The sequence below is a fragment of the Macaca fascicularis genome, chromosome 1 (assembly GCF_037993035.2).
Source record: "Macaca fascicularis isolate 582-1 chromosome 1, T2T-MFA8v1.1".
Lineage (NCBI taxonomy): Eukaryota > Metazoa > Chordata > Mammalia > Primates > Cercopithecidae > Macaca > Macaca fascicularis.
This window is the reverse complement of record NC_088375.1, coordinates 24,428,467-24,449,280: the sequence shown is the minus strand read 5'-3', so window position 1 is coordinate 24,449,280 and position 20,814 is coordinate 24,428,467. Positions and strand designations below refer to the sequence as shown.

Here is a 20,814-nt window from a genome sequence, read left to right as displayed (position 1 = left end):
TGTTGGTTACATATGAATTTTAGTATAGTTTTTACCGATTCTTTGAAGAATGGCATTGGTGGTTTGAGAGGAATACTGCTGAATCTGTAAATTGCTTTGGGTAATATGGCCATTTTAATGATTTTGAGTGTTCCAATCCCTGAACATGAAAGGTTTTTCCATTTATTTTTGTCATCTCTGATTTCTTTTAGCAATGTTATATGGTTCTTCTTGTAGAGATCTTTCACCTCCTTGGATAGCTATATTCAAGGGTATTTCATTTTCATTGTGGCTATTGTAAATGGGATTGCATTTTTTATTTGACTCTCAGCTTAGACATTATTGGTGTATAGAAATGCCACTGATTTTTGTAGATTGATTTTGTATACTGAAATCTTATTGAAATTGTTTATCAGTTCTAGTAGTCTTTTGGCAGTCTTTAGGGTTTTCTAGGTATAGAATTATATTTCAGCAAAGAGAGGTAGTTTGACTTCTTCTTTTCCTATTTAGATCCTTTTATTTCTTTCTCTCACCTGATTGCTCTGGCTAGGACTTTCAGTACCATGTTGAATAGGAATGGTGAGAATGGCCATCCTTGTTTTGTTTTAATTCTCGAGGGGAATGGTTCCAGCTTTTGCCCATTCAGTGTGATGTTGGCTGTGAGTTCATCATAGATGGTTCTTATTATTTTGAGTCATGTTTCTTTGATGTCTAATCTGTTGAGGGTTTTTATCATGAAGGGATATTCAATTTTATCAAAAGCGTTTTCTGCATGTATTGAGATAATCATATGGTTTTTTATTCTAATTCTGTTGCTGTGGTGAATCACATTTGTTGATTTGCATATGTTGAACCAATCTTGAATCCCATGAATAAAGCCTACTTGATTGTGGCGTAGCAACTTTTGATGTACTGTTGAATTCCATTTGCTAGTATTTTGTTGAGAAATTTTGCATCTATGTTCATCAGGCATATTGGCTGGAAGTTTTCTTTTTTCACTGTGTCTCTGCCAGATTTTAGTATTAGGCTGATGCTGGCTTCATAGAATGAATTAGGAAGGAACCCCACCCCTCTTAAATTGTTTGGCATACTTTCAGTAGGAGTGATACCAGTTTCTCTTTGTGTGTCTGGTAGAATTCAGCTGTGAATTCATCTGGTCCAGGGCTTTTTATAGTTGGTAGGATTTTTAAATTACTGATTTCATTTCAGAGCTTGATATTGGTGTATTCAGGGTCTCAATCCCTTCTTGATTCAATTTTGAGAGATTGTGTATTTCCAGAAATTTATCCATCTCCTCTAGATTTTCTAATTTTTATGCATAGAGTTGTTCAGAGTATTCTTTGAGGTTCTTTTGTAAATTCTGTGGGATCGGTTGGAATGGCATCTTTGTCATTTCTGATTGAACTTACTTAGATCTCTCTTTTTTTGTTTGTTAATCTAGCTGGGGGGTGTATTAATCTTTTTTTTTTTTTTTTAAGAAGAAACTCTCGGTTTCCTTGATCTTTTGGGGTTGGTTTGTTCCTTTTTTCTTTCTTCCTTTAGGTGCAAAGTTAGATTGTTAATTCAACTTCCTGCCTTCTTGATGAAGGAGTTTAATGTTAATCCAACTTCCTGCCTTCTTGATGAAGGAGTTTAATGTTAATCCAACTTCCTGCCTTCTTGATGAAGGAGTTAAATGTTATAAACTTTCCTCTAAACATTGCTTTAGTTGTATCTCAGAGATTTTGACATGTTGTATTCCTATTTTTATTAATTTCATATAATTTTTTGATTTCTGCCTTAATTTTTATTTTCACCCAGGAGTTAGTCAAGACCATGATGTTTAATTTCCATGTTTTTGTGTAGTTTTGAGAGATATTCTTGGTATGAATTTCTATTTTTATTTGCACTGCTGTCTGAGAATGTGCTTAGTATGATTTCAATTTTTTAAAATGTATTGAGACTTGCTTTATGACCAATCAAGTTGTTGATCTTAGAATATGTTCCATGTGCAGATAAAAAGAATGCATTTTCTGTGATTGCTGTGTGGAGTGGTCTATAGATGTTTATAGGTCCAGTTAATCAAGTGTTGAGTTTAAGTCCAGAGTTTCTTTGTTAGCTTTCTGCTTCAGTGCTTGGTCTAATGCTGTCAGTGAAGTATCGAAGTGGCCCACTATTACTGTGTGGTTGACTAAGTCTGTTTGTAGGCCAAGAATAACTTGTTTTACAAATCTTGGTGCACGAATGTTGGGTGTGTACTTATGATAGTTAAGTCTTCTTGTTGGATTGTACTCTTTACCATTATGTAATGCCCTTCTTTGTCCTTTTTAATTTTTATTGGTTTAAAATTTGTTTTATCTGATATAAGAATAGTGACTCCTGCTCGTTTTTGTTTTTCATTTACGTGATATATCTTTCTCCATCCCTTTAGTTTAAGTCTGTGGGCTGAGATTATATGTGCGTGGCATTGCATGTGAGATGGGTCTCTTGAAAACAACAGATGGTTGCATTTTATATTTTTATCCAGCTTGCTACTTTATGCCTTTTAAGTGTGGTGCTTAGCCCATTTATATTTAGTGTTAGTATTGATATGTGAGATTTTAATCCTGTCATCATTATGTTAGCTGGTTGTTGTATATATTTGATTGTGATTGCTTTATAGTCTCCTTGGGGTGTGTGCTTAAGTGTGTTTATGTGCTAGCAGGTGCTGTCCTTTCAATTCCATGTTTAGCACTCCCTTAAGGACCTCTTGTAAGGCTGGTCTAGTTGAAATGAATTCCCTGGGCATTTGCTTGTCTGAGAAGGATTTTATTTCTCCTTCACTTATGAAGCTTAGTTTGGTGGGATATGAAATTCTTGGTTGGGATTTCTTTTCTTTAAGGAAACTAAAAATAGAAGGAAACCTCTTCTGGCTTGTAAGGTTTCTGGTGAGAAGTCTGCTGTTAGTATACAGACTGCTACAGATGGGGCTCCTTCCATATGTGACTTGATCCATCTATCTGCCTTTAAGATTTTTGTTTGTTTGTTTGTTTTGTTTTTTGTTTTGCATTGAGTTTGGTGAATCTGATGACTAAGTGCCTTGGGGATGGTCATATTGTATAGAATCTAGCCAGGGTTCTCTGTATTTCTTGGATTTGCATGTCAACCTTTATAGAAAGATTAGGGAAATTTTTATGGACTATATCCTCAAATATATTTTCCAAATTGTTTATTCTCTCTTCTTGTCTCTCGGGAATGTCAATGAGTCATAAATTTTGTCTCTGCATAATTCCATATTTATTGGAGGTTTGTTCATTTAAAAAATTCTTTTTTCTTTATTTTTATCTAACTGAGTTGATTAGAAAAACTGGTCTTTGAGCTCTGAGATTCTTTCCTCAGCTTGGTCTATTCTCCTCTTTATATTTCCAATTGTATTATAATGTCCTTGTAGTAAATTTTTGATCTCGGCCGGGCGCGGTGGCTCACGCCTGTAATCCCAGCACTTTGGGAGGCCGAGGCGGGCGGATCACAAGGTCAGGAGATCGAGACCACGGTGAAACCCCGTCTCTACTAAAAATACAAAAAATTAGCCGGGCGCGGTTGTGGGCGCCTGTAGTCCCAGCTACTCGGGAGGCTGAGGCAAGAGAATGGCGTGAACCCGGGAGGCGGAGCTTGCAGTGAGCCGAGATCGCGCCACTGCACTCCAGCCTGGGCGACAGAGCGAGACTCCGTCTCAAAAAAAAAAAAAAAAAAAAAAAAAATTTTGATCTCTAAAAGTTCAGTTTTGTTCTTTGTTAAAATGATGATTTCATCTTTCAGCTCTTGAATAATTTTCCTCGATTCCTTGAATTCCTTAGATTGAGTTTCCACTTTCTCCTGAATCTCCATGAGCTGTCTTACCATCTAGATTCTGAATTCTGCTTGTTATTTCAGTAATTTCCAACTGGTTAAGAATCATTGCTGGGGAGCTAGTGGATTGTTTGGAAGTAAGAGGATGCTGTGGCTTTTTGGATTGCCAGAGTTCTTGCACTAATCCTTTCTCATCTGGGAGGGTTGGTGGGTGTTTCCTTAACTGTGGAATAAGTTGAATATAGTCAGTTGGCTTTGTTTCTGGATGTTTTCAGAGGGTCAAGGCTCTGTGCAGGATCTTTAGTTGTGACTGAATTCTTGCCCTTGGTTTCACAGGATACGTTAGCAAAATATTTTTGGTGTTGTAGTTTGGCCTGTGGTCCAGTAGATGGTGCTTAACAGTAATGGCGAGAGAGAGGCTCTTACTTAGCTGCATGGCTCCTTTGTATTTCCTGGCATTTGCAGCCCTTCTGCACAGTGCAGTGGGGAGAAAGGTGACCCCCTCACCAGGTCTGCTGCTGGGCCTTCGAGAAGCCCCTTCTGGTCTTTGGCACTGTGTCTGCATTTCTATTTTATATGTTCCAGGCCATGGGGCTCCCTCAAGCAGAAGACACAGCAGGGAGACAGGCCAACACTTTCCAGGCTGGCCCTGCAGAGGGAGGCTTGTCTTGCTCCTGTATTATCCTACAAGCCTGCGTGACTCACCTCTCTCAGTGCCTGAGAGTGTGGGCTCCTCTCCTGCTTCAGTGCTAATCACAGATCCCTGCTTAGCACTCCCAAGCTATACACCACAGCTCTGGGACAAGTTCAGGTTTTTTTAGTTCCCTCACCAGCTTGGGGATAGCAGGAGTGGGACCCACAGTGGTGGTGATGTCAGAGGGCTGTTAATTGCCTTTGGGGGCTCCACTCCAGAGAAACACAGAGCCATAACCAATTGGAATGATAAACTGGGCGTGGAGCAACAGCACTGCAGGCCTAAGCTGGCCTTGCTTGGTGAAAAGCAGAGGGAGTAGGGGCCTGTGAGGAAGACATCTGGCTGGCTCTCCATAGGGCGGCTGTGGCTTGTTGGACATGCAAGCAAAGCAATCAGGCTCTTTATTCCCTCTCCAGCCCAGGGAAGCAAGGGTTGGTACCACAACGGTGGCAATGGCAGAAGTCCAGTCAGTGCTCTCTGAAAGCTCCATCCTGGGGAAATGACAAGCCACCACCAACTGAAGTGAATAGGCAGTGGTGGGGTGGCTGTGCTGGGGTCCCAAGCTGGGAGGGGTAGTAGAGGAGGGACCTACATGGAAGACAGTTTGGCTGCCTTTTTGTATGGCAGCTGTGGCATGTTGGAGGTCCATGAAAGTTCTCAGGCTCTTCGCTTCCTCCCCATCCTGAGGGCAGCAGGGACAGGAATTGTGATAGTGGAAATTACAGTGGGCCTGTTTGTTTCCTCTGGGACCTATGTCCTAGAGAAATGGAGAGCCTTGATTTGCCACAGTGATCAGGCTAGGGTAGGGTGGCTGTGCTGGGGAACCAGGCCAGAGGGCGTTGCCCAGTAAGGTACAGCAGAGGCGGGGCCTAAAGTCCATTTACTCCTCAGCACTGTGGATGTGGCCCCTATACTAGGGGTGTACGAAGGAGTCTGGCCTCCCTTGTTGGTGAGGCTACAGCAGCTGGCACTTAGGTATTCAGGGATCCAAGGCCTGTGGGGCTCAACATGGGCCTGAGTCATGGCTCTGTCCAGACTCCAGGCAGCTCTCCATGTTGGTGTGGAGGTCCAGGAGGGTCAAGGGAGATCTCCTGTGTTCATGATTGAAAAGGTCCATGGTGGAGATGTAGTTCCTCAGGGGCTCTCACTCACCCTTTTCCCATGGTAGGGCGCCTCCTCTGGTTCTGTGCCAATCCAGCAGGGGTGGCTGTCCTGCTTCACTCCTCTCTGCTTTCCATGGTTTTCCATGCTTCCCGGATGAATCCCAATGTGACCTTCTGGATGAACCACTTGAAGAACTAGTGTTTACTTGCCACTGTGTCAAGTGGTATGCACTAGTTGCTTCTAGTCAGCCATCTTGGCACTCCTCTCTGTTAACACTCTTTATACCAAAGTTGTACCACATTACCCCCTGAGAGAGGTATGCACTAGCTGCTTCTAGTCAGCCATCTTGGCACTCCTCTCTGTTAACACTCTTTATACCAAAGTTGTACCACATTACCCCCATGCCGACAAGCATAAGGATGCTTATTTTTCTGTATCCTTGGTAGACCAGTGTATTATTAAATTTTTTATCTTGAAAATCTGATAAGTAAAATAAATATAATTTTAAAAACTTCAATTGAAGTAAAATATACATGCAGAAAAAATATACATAACTCAATAAATTTTTGTAAAGAAACATACCTGTGTTACCAAAACCCAGATCAAGAAGCAGAACGTTAATAATATTCCATGTCCTCCCTTGCAATTACCACCTTTCATCAAGGATAACTAATATCTGGACTTCCAACAATGTAGATCAGTTTAAGCTGTGTATAGAAATGTATAAATGATATATATATGTGTGTGTGTGTGATATATATACACTTGTGTCTAGCTTCTGTCAATCTAGAAAAATAATGAGACAAATCTTAATCATTTTAGGAGATTTATTTGCCAAAGTTAAGGACAAACCCAGAGACAGGTCTATGCCTTTCTCTGCAGATGATTTTGAGGGCTCCAAATTTAAAGAGGAAAGGGTGGGATATTGAGAAGCACACAATTTTCATGCAAGAGTCAGGTAGGGAAAAATGTCATTTATGCCTTTGTTCTGGCTCAGTGAATCTACAGTTTACATAAGATAACATAGATCAGGTTGGGTGTGGTGGCTCACATCTGTAACCCCAACACTTTGGAAAACCAAGGCGGGTGGATCACTTGAGGTCAGGAGTTCAAGACCAGCCTGACCAACATGGCGAAACCCCATCTCTACTAAAAATACAAAAAATTAGCTGGATGTGTTGGTGGACACCTGTAATCCCAGATACTCGGGAGGCTGAGGTGGGAGAACTGCTTGACCCAGAGGTGGAGGATGCAGTGAGCCAAGATTGCACCACTGCACTCCAGCCTGGGTGACAGAGCAAGACTCTGTCTCAATTAAAAAAAAAAAAAGATATAGACATAATGGGGCAGGGGAACAATCAGATAAGAATTTATTTTGGTGGCCCATGGGTGACTGCACCTATAAAGATAAGCTGTCGATTTGCATTGCCTTGGTGAAATTTTAACAGCTCGCTAGGAATTTCATTTTGAGCAAAATATGGGGGAGGTGTGTAGCCTTTCATCTTGTAGTTGTCTTATTTAGGAAGCAAAAGCGGGATGCAGGTTTGCATAACCCAGCTCCTAGCTTGACTCTTCCTTTTAGCTAAACGAGTTTGGGGCCCCAAAATTTAATTTTGTTTCACGCTTCTTTCATTCAACATTTTGTTTTGTGTGTGTGTAATTGTAGATCATCAATTATTATTGCTGTAGTATAGTATTGGCAGTATGTGACTACGTGACAATTTTATTATTTGTTCTACATTGAATTTTTAAATGACAAATGTTATGAAAAGTTTCTCTGAACATTCTACTACATGTCTTTGGTCAATATGTGATTTATATACTTCTTTTGGCTATATGCCTATGAGTAAAATTTCTGATTTGCAAGTATATATTTCTCCATGTTTAGAAATACTGCCAGTTTTTCAAAGTGGCTGTATCAATTTATCTTCCCAGTGGCAGTATATGGGAGTTCTCATTGTTCTATATTTTCATCAGCACTTGTCATTTTTCATTTTTCCATAATAGCCATTCAGGATGTATAATAGTATTTTATTTGGCTTTAATTTGCGTATACCTGCTGACTAATGATGTTAAGTACCATTTTGGATATCTTCTTTTGTAAAGTGTTTTGTCTTTTTCTGATTTAAGTCCAATTTTTCATTCTTCATGTTAGCTATTTGTGCTTTCTCTTCTTAAGCAGTTTGCTAATATTTTAAATTTTTATTAGTCCTTTTTAAAGGGATGACTCATTGTCTTTAACAATTGCCTTTAATCTGTTCCTTTACTCTGGAACAATTCCTTAGTCTTTCCCTTTTATGACCTTTCCATTTTTAAAGAACACTGTGTAGTTATGTGTATATTGTCCCTCCATTTGAGTTCCCTGATGTTTAGCGTGATTAGATTCAGATTATGCATACTTGGAAATACCATCAAAATAATTTTAGATTATTTTTGAGCATATCACATCAGGAGGCAAAACATACCAATTGGTTCTATTATTATCACATATTAATTTGATAACTAGGTTGCTTTCATATCTACAAAGATTCCCCACTGTAGAGTTACCATTTCTCCCTTTGTAACTGGTAAGTATTTTGTGGAGAAATACTTTGAAACAATACATTTACTTCGGGAATATATCATTCTTTATTGTACTTTCATTCCTCGACTTTGATTCTTGCCTGAATAAATTATTACTATGGTGGTTAGGAAGTAGTGAATTTTGAATACTATTAATCCTTCTACATTTATACATAAGTTTTTTAAGGTAAAGGTAAATGAGATGTTTAATACGTGATTTTTAACTTGCCTATTGACAATTTAAAATATATATGATATATAATTTTAATACAATAAACTTTTGATTTTTGACCTTTGTGATGGTTAGTTTCAGGTGTCAACTTGACTGGATTAAAGAAGACCTAGAGAACTGGCAAAGCATTATTTTTTGGTGCACATGTAATGGTGTCTCTCAAGGAGATTGATTAGTGAGTTGGGGTTTGAGTGGGGAAGATCTGTTCTCAATGTGGGTGGGCACCATCTAATCAGTTGGGGGCTTGAATAGAACAGAAAAGGAAAGACAGTTTCCTCTCGCTCATTCTCCTGGTGCTGGAACACATTTCTTCTGCCCTTGCACATCCAAACTCCAGGCTGTTTAGCCTTTGAACTCCAAGACATATGCCAGCTGTTATAAGATCACCAGGTTCGATTACCCATTGCACAATAACATACCATTACACTGAAATAGCAGGGGTTGAAGCAGAGAAAGAGTTTAATAATCATAGGGAAGCCAAATGAGGATATGAGAGGAAACCTCAAATCTGCCACCCTGAGGGGTTTTGAACTGGAGTTTTTAAGATAATTTCAATGGGTAGAGGGCAAAGGAGGTGATTGGTTGGGGAATGGGGGAGGAAATCATAAAGATATAGAAACTGCATTCTTGCACTGAGTCAGTTCCTCAGAGAGGATTTTCAAACTGGCTGGTGTCGGTGGACCCATTGGAATACAGAATCTGAAAAATATCTCACATGGAAAAGTTGAGGTTTCTTAACATTAAAGATGCTATCTGTGGAAACATTTAAGGGAAGTTAGAACCTAGTGACAAGGAGTATGTGACTTTTAAGCAGTAAGAAATTATAAAGAAGTGCCACCAGTAGAGTATGTCCAAGTTCTTGACATCTTGACAAAGAATTGTACCACATGCACAAAAAAGGCAAGAAAAGAATAAAGCAACAAAAACAGAGATTTATTGTAAATGAAAGTACATTCCATAGGGTGGGAATGGGCCTGAGCATAGGGGCTCAAGAGCTCTGTTACTGTATTTTCTGGGGTTTAAATACCCTCTAGACATTTCCATTGGTAACTTGGTATATGCCCTATGTAAGTAAAGAGGATATTTCCCGAAATAGCTGATGTGTTTCCATTTGATTTCATTCTAGGAAGTCTTTAGGTTCCCTGTCTCCAGGCCCTATTCTCCTTCCTCATTTCCCCCCTGAAAGATGTAATCTCCATAAATCTTTATGGGAGGTGGCGGATCTGGTGCTCTTTCTTCTGTGACTGCTTCATGCTGGCTTGGGGCATAGTCACTACCTATTGGAGATCACAGAACTCTTGCCATGCTCTGTCTAGTGAAGGCAGGGTAGCTCCACGATGGCCAGGGGTGGTGTCTTTACCTGGAACTGGCTGGAACCCCTGTCGCATGATCATATGAAGCTTGACGGTCTCTAGATGAGATAAAATGAATTTGGTTAAAAGATTTAATGGAATTTCAGGGTGTGGATACCTATGCTATCAGGAATGTTTATTATAGAGATTTGCAAAAGAAAAAGAAAACCTGGTCTGTTCTAGGAGCTGTGTGTTTCCTTAAAGTCTTAGCACAAGCAACTCCATTTTGGTTTGGTTTGGTCTGTTGGGGCTAGTGCATGAGCTCAGTCCAAAACAATGGCCTACCATATATATATATATATTTAATTCTCCCTTTTTGATCAGGTCCTCATATAGGGAGAGTATGACCAAAACTTAGAGCCTTAGCACTACTCTCAGTTACCATCATTTTGGGTTTCTGGTCTCAGTATGTCATTCATAGGTTACAGTGTTCTCATGGTCTCACACTTCTTTCAGCTCTTGTCACTCCAGTTGAAGAGAGACCATTTGACATCTTAGAGATGGCTGCATGCAAACATTTAAAGCCTTTGGGAGAATACAGCATGCCAGGGAGACTATTATTATGACTATAATATGACTATATAATGACTGTCCTCTTGGAGATAGTATGCTCCTTACCCAGGGCCCCCATAAACCAAACATCCTAAAATCAAAGAGATCAAAGAATGAGCTAAAGAGTCTACTTGCTTAACTAAGCAGTCTCTTTGTTAATCTGCTACAACTGAATCTCTATAATATCTGCTGTGTTCTCCAGACACTTTTCTGTTTAGCCAGTTATATTATTTAGCATAACTTTCAAAAGAACTTTAAAGTCTGTTGTGTAACCATAGCCTTTACAGTAGAATCTGCTATAGAGCCCATTATGAGGGATACATTCTAATCATTGACTTGTTTACTCCAAACCATGGAAAAAGGTCCTAACAAATGATGCCCTTCTATAAGAGTGAAGGCCTCCTGGCCATGTTCTCTTTAACCCATAATGTGGGTTAAGAGGGGTGAACCAATGTTCTGTTTCTAACTGATTATGAAGCAACGTATGCACCATTGAAGTTTCTGACTTATACTGGACCTTAATCTTTTATCTATCAAAGTATAAGTTTATCCATGTATAAGGCTGCCTGCAAAATCCTTCACAAATAAAAAATATACCTCGTAAGTGCACACAACAGATCTCTTTTTCATTTCTATTGTTCATAGAAACATAAACAAGAAAAAATATTCATAGGTAAGTGTCTCATGATAGTAGAAGCCTTGATCCATGATCTTGGGAAAAGCTGTTCACATCAAGGATGTTTTCTTCTGAGGAGGGACTTCCCTGGTTAGTTTTACCTTAAGGGTTCCAACGGGTGTACAGTTCCATGAGTGTGGAGGGACACTTCTCAGTTGTGAGATTATGAACCCAAAGTTCAAGTTTCCAAACTTTGGCTGCAATGTGGATGGCAAGGACAGTCTTTCTCTGATGTTCTCAGAAGATCCAATTTTTGGGTTCTAGATTGTGAAAGGCTTGATTGTCTTCAGTGAATCATAAAAAGCTTTCTTTACCAGATGAAAATGCACTGTGGCATAATAACTTAGTGTTATAACATCAGCCCTCTTGTGTGGGAGAGCATTTATATAACCAGAAAACATGCATTGAAGGTAAAAATTGAATAAAATCCCTTTATAAAATATTTGAGTGGTCCATCAGGTGATCACATATATCTGAAGCTTTAATTGTTTTCCTAGGAATATGGGATGAAACATTGGTTATAAACTATTTTAGCAATTTATAAGTCACCACACCAATATATTCAATTTGTATCATTTTATCTTTTCCATAATGAGTGACAGAGTGCAGAACTTTTAATAATAAAAGCTTTAAGGACTCAGGAAGGACAAGGTGGCCAACATGGTTCTTCATAAGTCAATGCTTAATTAACATTAGACTTACATCCTCTTGAATACCAGTCGTTTCTCCAAATTAGGTGCATAGTACTGGTAACTGATGGGTTAAAAAAGGTAATTTGACTCTTAGACCATGAAGTTCATTCAAATTGTGTATCTAAACAATTTAAGTATCAGCTGATTTAGCATGAAAATCTGGCAAAGTATTTTCTTGTTATTTAATTAATTTTTGCTCTACTTAGGTTAGCAGCTTTATAACCCAGTTACTCTTTTCATTAAGGTTCCAGGAATTCTTACCCAGTTCAAATGATATGATTAAAAAGTTATTAGAAACTTGTATTCAAGAGTGCTTTTTAGGGTTCTTTTCTTCCTTTACTGAACCTTCTCAAAGACACCATATTCTAGGATTTTTGTGCTTGTGAAATTTTCAGAAACTGCATCAGTATTAAGTAATTAACTGTAGAAATGACTTTAAATAGTTAAAAATACAATTGACAAGGAAATTTGGTTATTTCTGTGGTTTACAATAATTTAACATAATATCCATAATTATGATTGATAGCATATAATCAGACATATTAAAATTTTAGAAATTCTATACAATTTTGTAACATATATTAATATCATTCACTAAAACCTAACCTGAAGATTAAACGTTTTTAAAAACTACTTTTGACAGTGCTTCTCATGTAACTCAACATGTCAAATAATTCTGTTTACCTCTCTTTTGGAAGCTTCAGGGGCCTTCTGTAGCATCTCAAAGTTAGAAGTCAGAAAAAGGCAATTTTGATTTTGGGAAGCCTATCAAATATGTTAAAGGTTTAAAACACTTGATATTATGAAATAAAATTCCAGGTTACAAGTCATTCATTTAGCCAAATAATGACTCAAAAAAATTTTTTTTAAAGGCAAAAACCTTTACTCATTGATAGATGGAAGGCTTTCCAAACAATCTGTCTCTTGTCTTTCCCTTCTTTATTTCAGTAGTTTTATTCAAAGGGCAAACAAAAATCTTTAATTATCTTTTTTTTTTTTTTTGAGACAGTCTCACTCTTGTTGCCCAAAATGGAGTTCAGTGGCACAATCTTGGCTCACTGCAACCTCTGCCTCCCAGGTTCCAGCAATTCTCCTGCCTCAGATTCCCATGTAGCTGGGATTGCAGGCACGTACCACCACACCTGGCTAATTTTGGTACAGTAGAGAGAGGATTTCACCATGTTGGCCAGGCTGGTCTCAAACTCCTGACCTCAGTTGATCCTCCCACCTTGGCCTCCCAAAATGTTGGGATGACAGGTGTGAGCCACCACACCCAGCCATTATCTTTTAATATTACATGAAAATCTTGTTTAAGAGAGAAAACTAAATTTTACTCTTGCATTAGTATACTATTAATGTTAACCCCAATTTTTAAATAAAACTTTATAGACAAATCTTTCCAATCTTAATCAGTTTGACCACAAGGTGAGATTCTCATAAACCTTTTATAACCCTTTGCAAGTATTTGTTAAAGAGCACATCAATGCTTTAAGAAAACCCTGTTTGTGCTTTTATTTCAATGTTTAATTTATGGAAAAACCAGCAAATGCCCCCTTAAATTTAGTCAATATGTTCACACACAGAATTTTTCATGAGATTTTATTTTTTTTTTACAAACCTTCCACAGTTTGTTCAAACATTTAGCTTTAGCCTAACTTAAAACAATCCTTTAACCATTTAGGCAAAAAATAAATCCATATTCCCAATCTTATAATCTTTTACCAAAAACATATTTGACTATGCTTACACACTGTTCATGTAAAACTGTTTCTTCAGTAATCTCAATTACATGTTACAATGTTAACTCTTAGCGACTTTTACTTTGGGTGAAAACCTTGGTAAGTTCAGGATTTTAATTATGTGCTAGGTGTGGAGCCTAGGACCCAGACAGAAGTTCAGATAAGGTCTATCTCTTTCCAGTATCTAACTCCATGTGTCCCAGGCCTTACTCAGCTGTAAAGCAGGCAAGTAGTGACATTTTATGAAGCATTTAGGAGGCCTAATCTCCTTTAAATTGTACAACATTTCTTGCATAAATTCTCTTTTATAAATAATTTCACAACTTACACAGACCATCTATAACATGCTTGGACTTTCTGGCTTGTCCTAAACATCTCCCATTTGAAACATCCAGTTATTTTACTTTAGGACAATAATTTACCATACAAAATCCTATCTTATATAAAATATCTTTTCTTTATAACTTTCTTTGCATAGTTAGGGGATGTGGCTAATTTCACATGTCCCCAGGTCTTATCTAGAATCAATTGCTCAAATAAACTGAACAAATTTTAAAAGTCAAAGAAGCAGTATATGACCTTAAAGCATTTAACAAACCTAATATCTGACCTGCATAATTTAGACCAAATGTTTGCATTTTGAAGATATTTTTATTTTACCAATAATCTTTAAAACTGTCTTATTTCCCAAAGATTATTTAAGTAACATGAACTAATTAAAAGACATTACACTTTTTACTTTTCTGACAAAATATTTGATTTAAGCTCTTATTTTTAAACCAATTAATTAAACCTCTTTTATATTATATATACAACACATATAAAAACACAGACAGACAGATGACAAAGGACTCATTCCCTAAGCCAGGAATTAAACCCTAAACCTGGGACACCATTGTGAAAAGAGAAAGAATGGCCACATGGTTACAAGGTCAAGCCCCCAAGGACATGACTGACAAGTTTGCTGAGCTGTCTTGAACAGGGGACCTATGGGGTCCTAAGTACACATTTCATCCTAAGGTACCCCCTGTATGACAGAATAATACAGAAAGACACACAAAGCACACCAGATTCACTACAGTTTAAGACTAGCCTCAGAATTCTTTTTTGTATTAATACAAATTTTACAGAGGAGGTAAACAGTGACTTTTACCATTCATTTAACAAGTTTACACAGAGAGAGAGAGAGGCCAGAGTCTGAATGGTAAGAAATTTTTACCCTTTTGCCAGCATGTTGCATTTCTGGGTTCTTTCCTCCTGAGCAGACCTAGCAGCCTTGCTTGGCTGTATGCAAACAAACACATTACTATGAATTAAGAACGTTCACAAATAGTTTACAAATTTTGGAGAAATTAGAGAGAGAGAGAGAGAGAGAGAGATGACTCAAATTCTATTTACAAAAGTATACTCAACACACCTAACATATCAGGAAGCTTAAACTCCAAAAAGTTAAAAAGCTGGTGTGCTCCATGCTCCATTAATTCCTGCAGGCCTGACAAAGGTAGCCTAAGGATTCCTAATAAATAGAACAAATGGTGACCTGCTAGAAATGCATAGGAGACAAAATAACTATTCACAGAACCAAATAAAAGCCTTCCATTAGAACCTAAAAAAAAAATCATGGTTTTGTATATATACATACATATGCAAAGCCCAAAGGAGAATAAACAGCAAATGAATGAAAATTAAAAACAAAAACAGGAAACCAACCTTAAGCTTTTCCTAGTCAATCTACACTGGAGGTTAGAGTGTTATCCCAAAAATCCACAGAGTGAATGTTTCATTCCTGATACACAATTCAATAGCCTTAAGCCTACCAATATTACCATACATCTTGTACAATCAAGAAATTCACTCTGGGCACATGACCAATAAGCATGCCAGTGCCAGCACTATCCACACAAAACTATGAACATAGTGTAAAGTAATGCGAGCATGTATGTGAAATTTGGCTCCACACTAAATCTGGATTCATGCTTAACTACATTTAAAAAAAGGATTGCCAAACTGCCAATGCATTTCTTTATAATATTTCTCATTTTACTTTAATCAAGACTAAAACCCTTAACTATGAAAATGTTAATTAAGCAAATATATTCAATTCTCTATCAGGTTTTAAAGAATATTTTATTATCTAAACTTTTCCACATTGTCATCCCCTACTTACTGGTTCCTTACTACATTGTTCAAAAATAACCTTTTCAAATCTGTGATTTGAACTAACTTTTAGGTAACTTCTGAATTAGGCAAAAGTATTCTTTTTCTCACTAATAACACAACACTTTCTGACACATTTTGTATACAGAATTATGCATAAGCTAGAATTCTTATCCTTAGTAACCTAAAACTTTAATGAAACCATAAGAAGCCAGAAGTCCTGAACTGTCACATATGGGCATGTATAGATAAGAACAATTCCACAATTTTTAGAAACATATTTCCTCATATCATAACTCTTTTTTAATTGGAAATGATCCAGATATTAAATGAGCATCAAAAATAATTTTAAGATTTTAATTTACACAAAAAATTTACCTAAAATATTTGTTCCATTCACTGTACTCAATTCTTTTACTTTTAGCAGTTTATCTAGATTACTTCTGTAAACTGAGACATTAGACACTAGAATTTAAAATTAGTTATTTCCTTGTTAACCACGTTTTTAATACCAATGAACATCAGGTGCTCACCTAAACCTAAGTAACAGTCTCAAAGTTAAATACATGGGTAATTTTGCCAATAACTCAGAAGATTTAGCAAACATTAAATTATTCTCATTTGTCAAAAAGAGGCATGCAAACCAAGATCATTTTGTTTTGGCTGGGTTTGTAGTTTTATAACCTTGTTTGCCAAACCCTGATATCTTAAAATATCTAGCAGAGACAAATATAAAATCCAGACAAAAATGTATGCTGACAATTCTGAAAGCATTTCCATTTTTATTTTACCAATAATTTTAAAATCAGCTTGTTTAGTAAAGTTATACTTAAGTCATGTGAACTTGAAAATTGCTTAATTTACTTAATTTATGAGCACTCTTACTTATAAGCCAATTTGGTAGACACAACATATAACAATAAGTATCCATACAAATAAACACATGTAGACAGGTATATACACACACGAATGAAGATTCAATAACTTTTACCTTAGAATCCTAGCCATGAGATAGCAATGCCATTTTGCTGGTTTTACTTTGTTTGCCCCAATAGATTATGCAAGGAAGGCTGTGAACCAAAATTTCAGGTAAAGCAGTTTCCATGGCAGTTTGATTTTTAAAGGACAAACCTCCCCAGACTCCAAAGAACACTGGAGCCAAACAGCACCAAAAGAGAGCATCACACATTAACCAGGCCCCCTGCTGAGAACAGCAGCACAAAAGCCTGAATGCATACAACTCCATTCCACTTTCTCATTTAACAGCAAACTCCAGATTCCAAACAATATTGGAGCCAAACAGTATTGCAACTGTGAGAGAAAACTCTAAGAACGGTTTAGTACTAGACCACAGAACATCTGTCAAGGGCATCCCCTTTGGAAAGGTTGAGGTCCAGAGGATCCACTGGGGTGTCCCCCTTTGCGGTCCAATCTGACTTTAAGTGGGCACCAGTGCCACTTTCCTTCCAGAGGCAATGACCTACTATGAGCTTTCGTTTTGTCCCTGGACGAAGGCCTCAACTTCCAGCATCCTTATAATTTGATAAGACCATGCTTTCCCATGCTTCCCATTCCACTAGTGATAGCCATGAACTAATGATAGGAACTGGAGGCTGGGTAGGTTTCCTTTGTCCTTAGCCAATTGAGTTGGTTAAGGGAAGAATTTAGCATAAGAAAAGGTTTACATCACTTAAAACGTGTGAGTTCACTCTGAGCTGTGCCACATGTAGGGATCGGGGACCACAAACGGAAAACATTAAAAATAGTCCTTCAGAGTGGCCCTGGCCAGAAATCTGCCATTCCCTCTGTATTTAGCTGCTGCCCACCAAGGGTCCTAAGTTTGAAAGCAAAGGAGAGAGAGAGGGAGAGATTCTCCTGTATGAAGCAGAAAGGAAAATGAGAAAAACAAATCCTAAACTTTGGGCTTACCTCCTGGCTGGTTTGCCAAAATACATTACTGGTGCAGGTGTGTCCAGGTTCTTGGCATCTTGAACAAAGAGTTGGACAAAACGTACAAACAAAGCAGGAAAGAATGAAGCAACAGAAGCAAAGATTTATTTAAAACAAACATACATTCCACAGGGTGGGAGTGGACCCAAGCATGGAGCCTCAAGAGTCCCATTACTGAATTTTCTGGGATTTAAATACCCTCTAGAGATTTCCATTGGTTACTTGGTGTGCACGCTGTGTAAATACAGGGGATATTTCCTGTCATAGCTGAAGTGTTTCCATTTGATTTAGTTCTAGGAAGTCCTTAGGTTTCCTGTCTCCAGGTCCTATTCTCCTGTCGGGGAAGAGGGCTATAGGGCAAGCTGGTTAATGCTTCGCAATACTTCTATGCAAAGCTTTTGCCTTTGTTAAAGTCCTAACAATTTCTTTTTATTAATTTTCTGAGGATGGTTTCACAGTAACACCTTGTGTTCTCAGGTTTTGGGCCTTGGGCTGAGAGTTACACCATCAGCTCCCCTGTCTCTGAGGTTTTGGAACTTGAGCTGAGACACACTACCAGCATCTCAGGATCTCCAGCTTACGGACAACCTGTTGTGGGACTTCTAATCCTTCATAATTGCATGAACCAATTTCTCTAATAAATCCTCTCATCTATCTATGTAACTATGTATCTATCTATGTATCTATGTGCCTATCTATCTATCTATCTATCTATCTATCTATCTATCTATCTGTCTACCTACCTACCTACTATTCATCCATCCATCTATCTATATCCTATTAGCTCTGTCTCTCTGAAGAACCCTGACTAATAAAGATTTTGGTACCAGGAATGGCTCTTGGGGAAAAGAATTTTGAAGATGAATTTTCATAATTGGTTTTGGGGTTTCTGGAATTTTCTTTCTAATCTGATTAGACCTAAAAATGCTCAGAACACTACCTTTCTTTTTGAAGCAATGTCTCTGTTGCCCAGGCTGGAGTGCAGTGGCACAGTCTCAGCTCACTGCAGCCTCAACTTCCTAAGCTCAAGTGATCCTCCCACCTCAGCCTCCCACGTAGCTGGGACCACAGGCATGCACCACCATGCCTGGCTAATTTTTGTGTTTTTGGTAGAGATGAGGTTTCATCACATTGCTCAAGCTGGTTTTGAACTCCTGAGCTCAAGCAATCCACCTGACTCAGCTTTCCAAAGTGCTACGATTACGGGCATGAGCCACTGCCCGGCCACTACTTCTAATATATAGAAAGCACTCTGTACTCTCATAGTCCATGGTGTGAAATGTTTATAGAAATACACAAAATATTTGCATTGGATATGTAAATCAGTTATTTACAAAAGGCAAGGAACTTGGTAATTCTGTATATGACACTTTCAAACATTTGTGTAAAACCAGGGAATATAATGATGTTGGTTGGTTTCTTCTAATGTTGCTGGACAAAGCAATGAAAGAAAAGTTTGAGTTCAGGGATTCGAATTCCTGTCTTCATCTCCATATAGACAGTGTAAGAGCTTCTACGTATGCCCTAGAGAAGAATCTCTCCTGTAGCCATAAGGCTGAAATTGCTAAGTCAAACACAAACCATTCCACAGTGTGGGAGCGGGCCCAAGCATAGGGGCTCAAGAATTCCATTACTGAATTTTCTGGGGTTTAAATACACTCTAGAGGTTTCCATTGGTTACTTGGTGTACGCTTTATGTAAATGAAGGAGATATTTCCTGAGAATTACAACTAAAGTTGAATTCTCAGCTTGTGAGATGTCTGCTGTTAAAACGAAAGCATTTGTAGAAAAAAAATGGGATCCTTATTGGTTTTATGTTGTATGTATGTCTTTTTTTGAGAAGTGTCTGTTCGTGTCATTTATCCCTTTTTTAAATGGAGTTATTAGTTCTCTGCTTGTTAATCTGTTTAAGTTCCTTAAAGATTCTGGATATTAGACCATTGTGAGATGCAGAGTTTGCAAATATTTTCTCCCATTCTGTAGGTTGTCTGTTTATTTTTATTTTATTTTTTGCTGTGCAGAAGCTCTTCATTTTACTTAGTTCCTACTTATCAGTTTTTGGGTTTTTTTTTTTTGCAATTGCTTTTGAAGCTTTTATCATGAAGTCTTTATCATGGCCTACATTAGGTTTTTAAATTGAGGTATTTTTCCTTTTTTGATGTAGGCATTTATTGCAATAAACCCTCCTCTAATAACTATTTTTGCTGTATTCCATAGGTTTTGGTATGTTATTTTTCCTTTCTTGTTTACCTCAAGAAATTAAAAACTTTCCATTTTAATATTGTTATTGATCTTTTGATTATTGAGAACATGTTGTTGAATTTCCATGTATTTGTACAGTTTCTGATGTTCCTCTTTTAATTGATTTCTAGTTTTATACCAATGTGATCAGAAAACACATGTGATAAGATCCCTATCTTCTTACACTTATTAAGATTTGCTTTGAGGCTTAACATATGATCTGTCCCGAAGAACACTCCATGTGCATTTGAGAAGAAGGTACATTCTGCAACTGTTGGATTTAATGTTTTGTAAATGTCTGTAAGGTTCATTTGGTCTAGTTTATCTTTTTATATTTATTTACTTATTAGACAGTCTCGCTTTGTCACCCAGGTTGGAGTGCAGTGGCAGGATCTTGGCTCACTGCAACCTCCACCTTCCAGGTTCAAGTGATCCTCCTGCCTCAGCCTCCCAAGTAGCTGAGACTACAGGGGTGTGCCACCACGTCTGGCTAATTTTTGTATTTTTAGTAGAGATGGAGTTTCACCATGTTGGCCTGGCTGGTCTCAAACTCCTGAGCTCAAGCGATTCACTCGCCTTGGTCTCCCAATGTGGTGGGATTACAGGTGTGAGCCACTGCACCTGGCCTGGTCTAGTTTAAATGTGATGTTTGTTTATTTTGTCTGGATGATCTGTTCATTGCTAAAAGTGGGTTGTTGAAGTTCCCTACTATTGCATTGAAGTCTATCTCTTCCTTTAGATCTAATAATATTTGCTGTATATATTTGGGTGCTCCTATATTAGATGTGTGTATGTGTATGTATGTGTGTGTGTGTGTGTGTGTGTGTGTGTGTATATATATATATATACATTTATTTATTTATTTATTACATCCTCTTCCTGAATTATTTCTCATATTATTTCCTCTTGTTATTTCCCTTTAACATTGTATAATGACCTTTTGGGGTTTTAAAATAATTTTTGACTGTAAACCAAAAATAGATTGTAAGATCCTTTTTTAATCTGACATAAGCATAGCTACTTCTACTCACTTTTGATTTCAGTTTGCATGGAATATCTTCCTATTCATTAAACCTT

At 37.7% G+C, this 20,814-nt stretch overlaps 2 long non-coding RNA genes across 3 annotated transcripts in view; one reads left to right on the top strand and one right to left on the bottom strand.

The window, feature by feature from the left end:
• LOC107128767 (uncharacterized) overlaps positions 1 to 20,814 on the top strand; it is a 134,447-nt gene that overhangs the window by 44,612 nt on the left and 69,021 nt on the right. The window lies entirely within an intron of this gene.
• LOC107128766 (uncharacterized) lies at positions 9,293 to 16,608 on the bottom strand. Of its 2 annotated transcripts, none has more exons than XR_012418211.1 (3): positions 16,538 to 16,608; positions 10,880 to 11,451; positions 9,293 to 9,789 (listed from the first exon to the last, which is right to left on the bottom strand). It is a non-coding gene; the product is annotated as an uncharacterized lncRNA (long non-coding RNA). The 2 variants fall into 2 exon arrangements; XR_001488368.3 differs by having other exon boundaries at positions 11,060 to 11,451.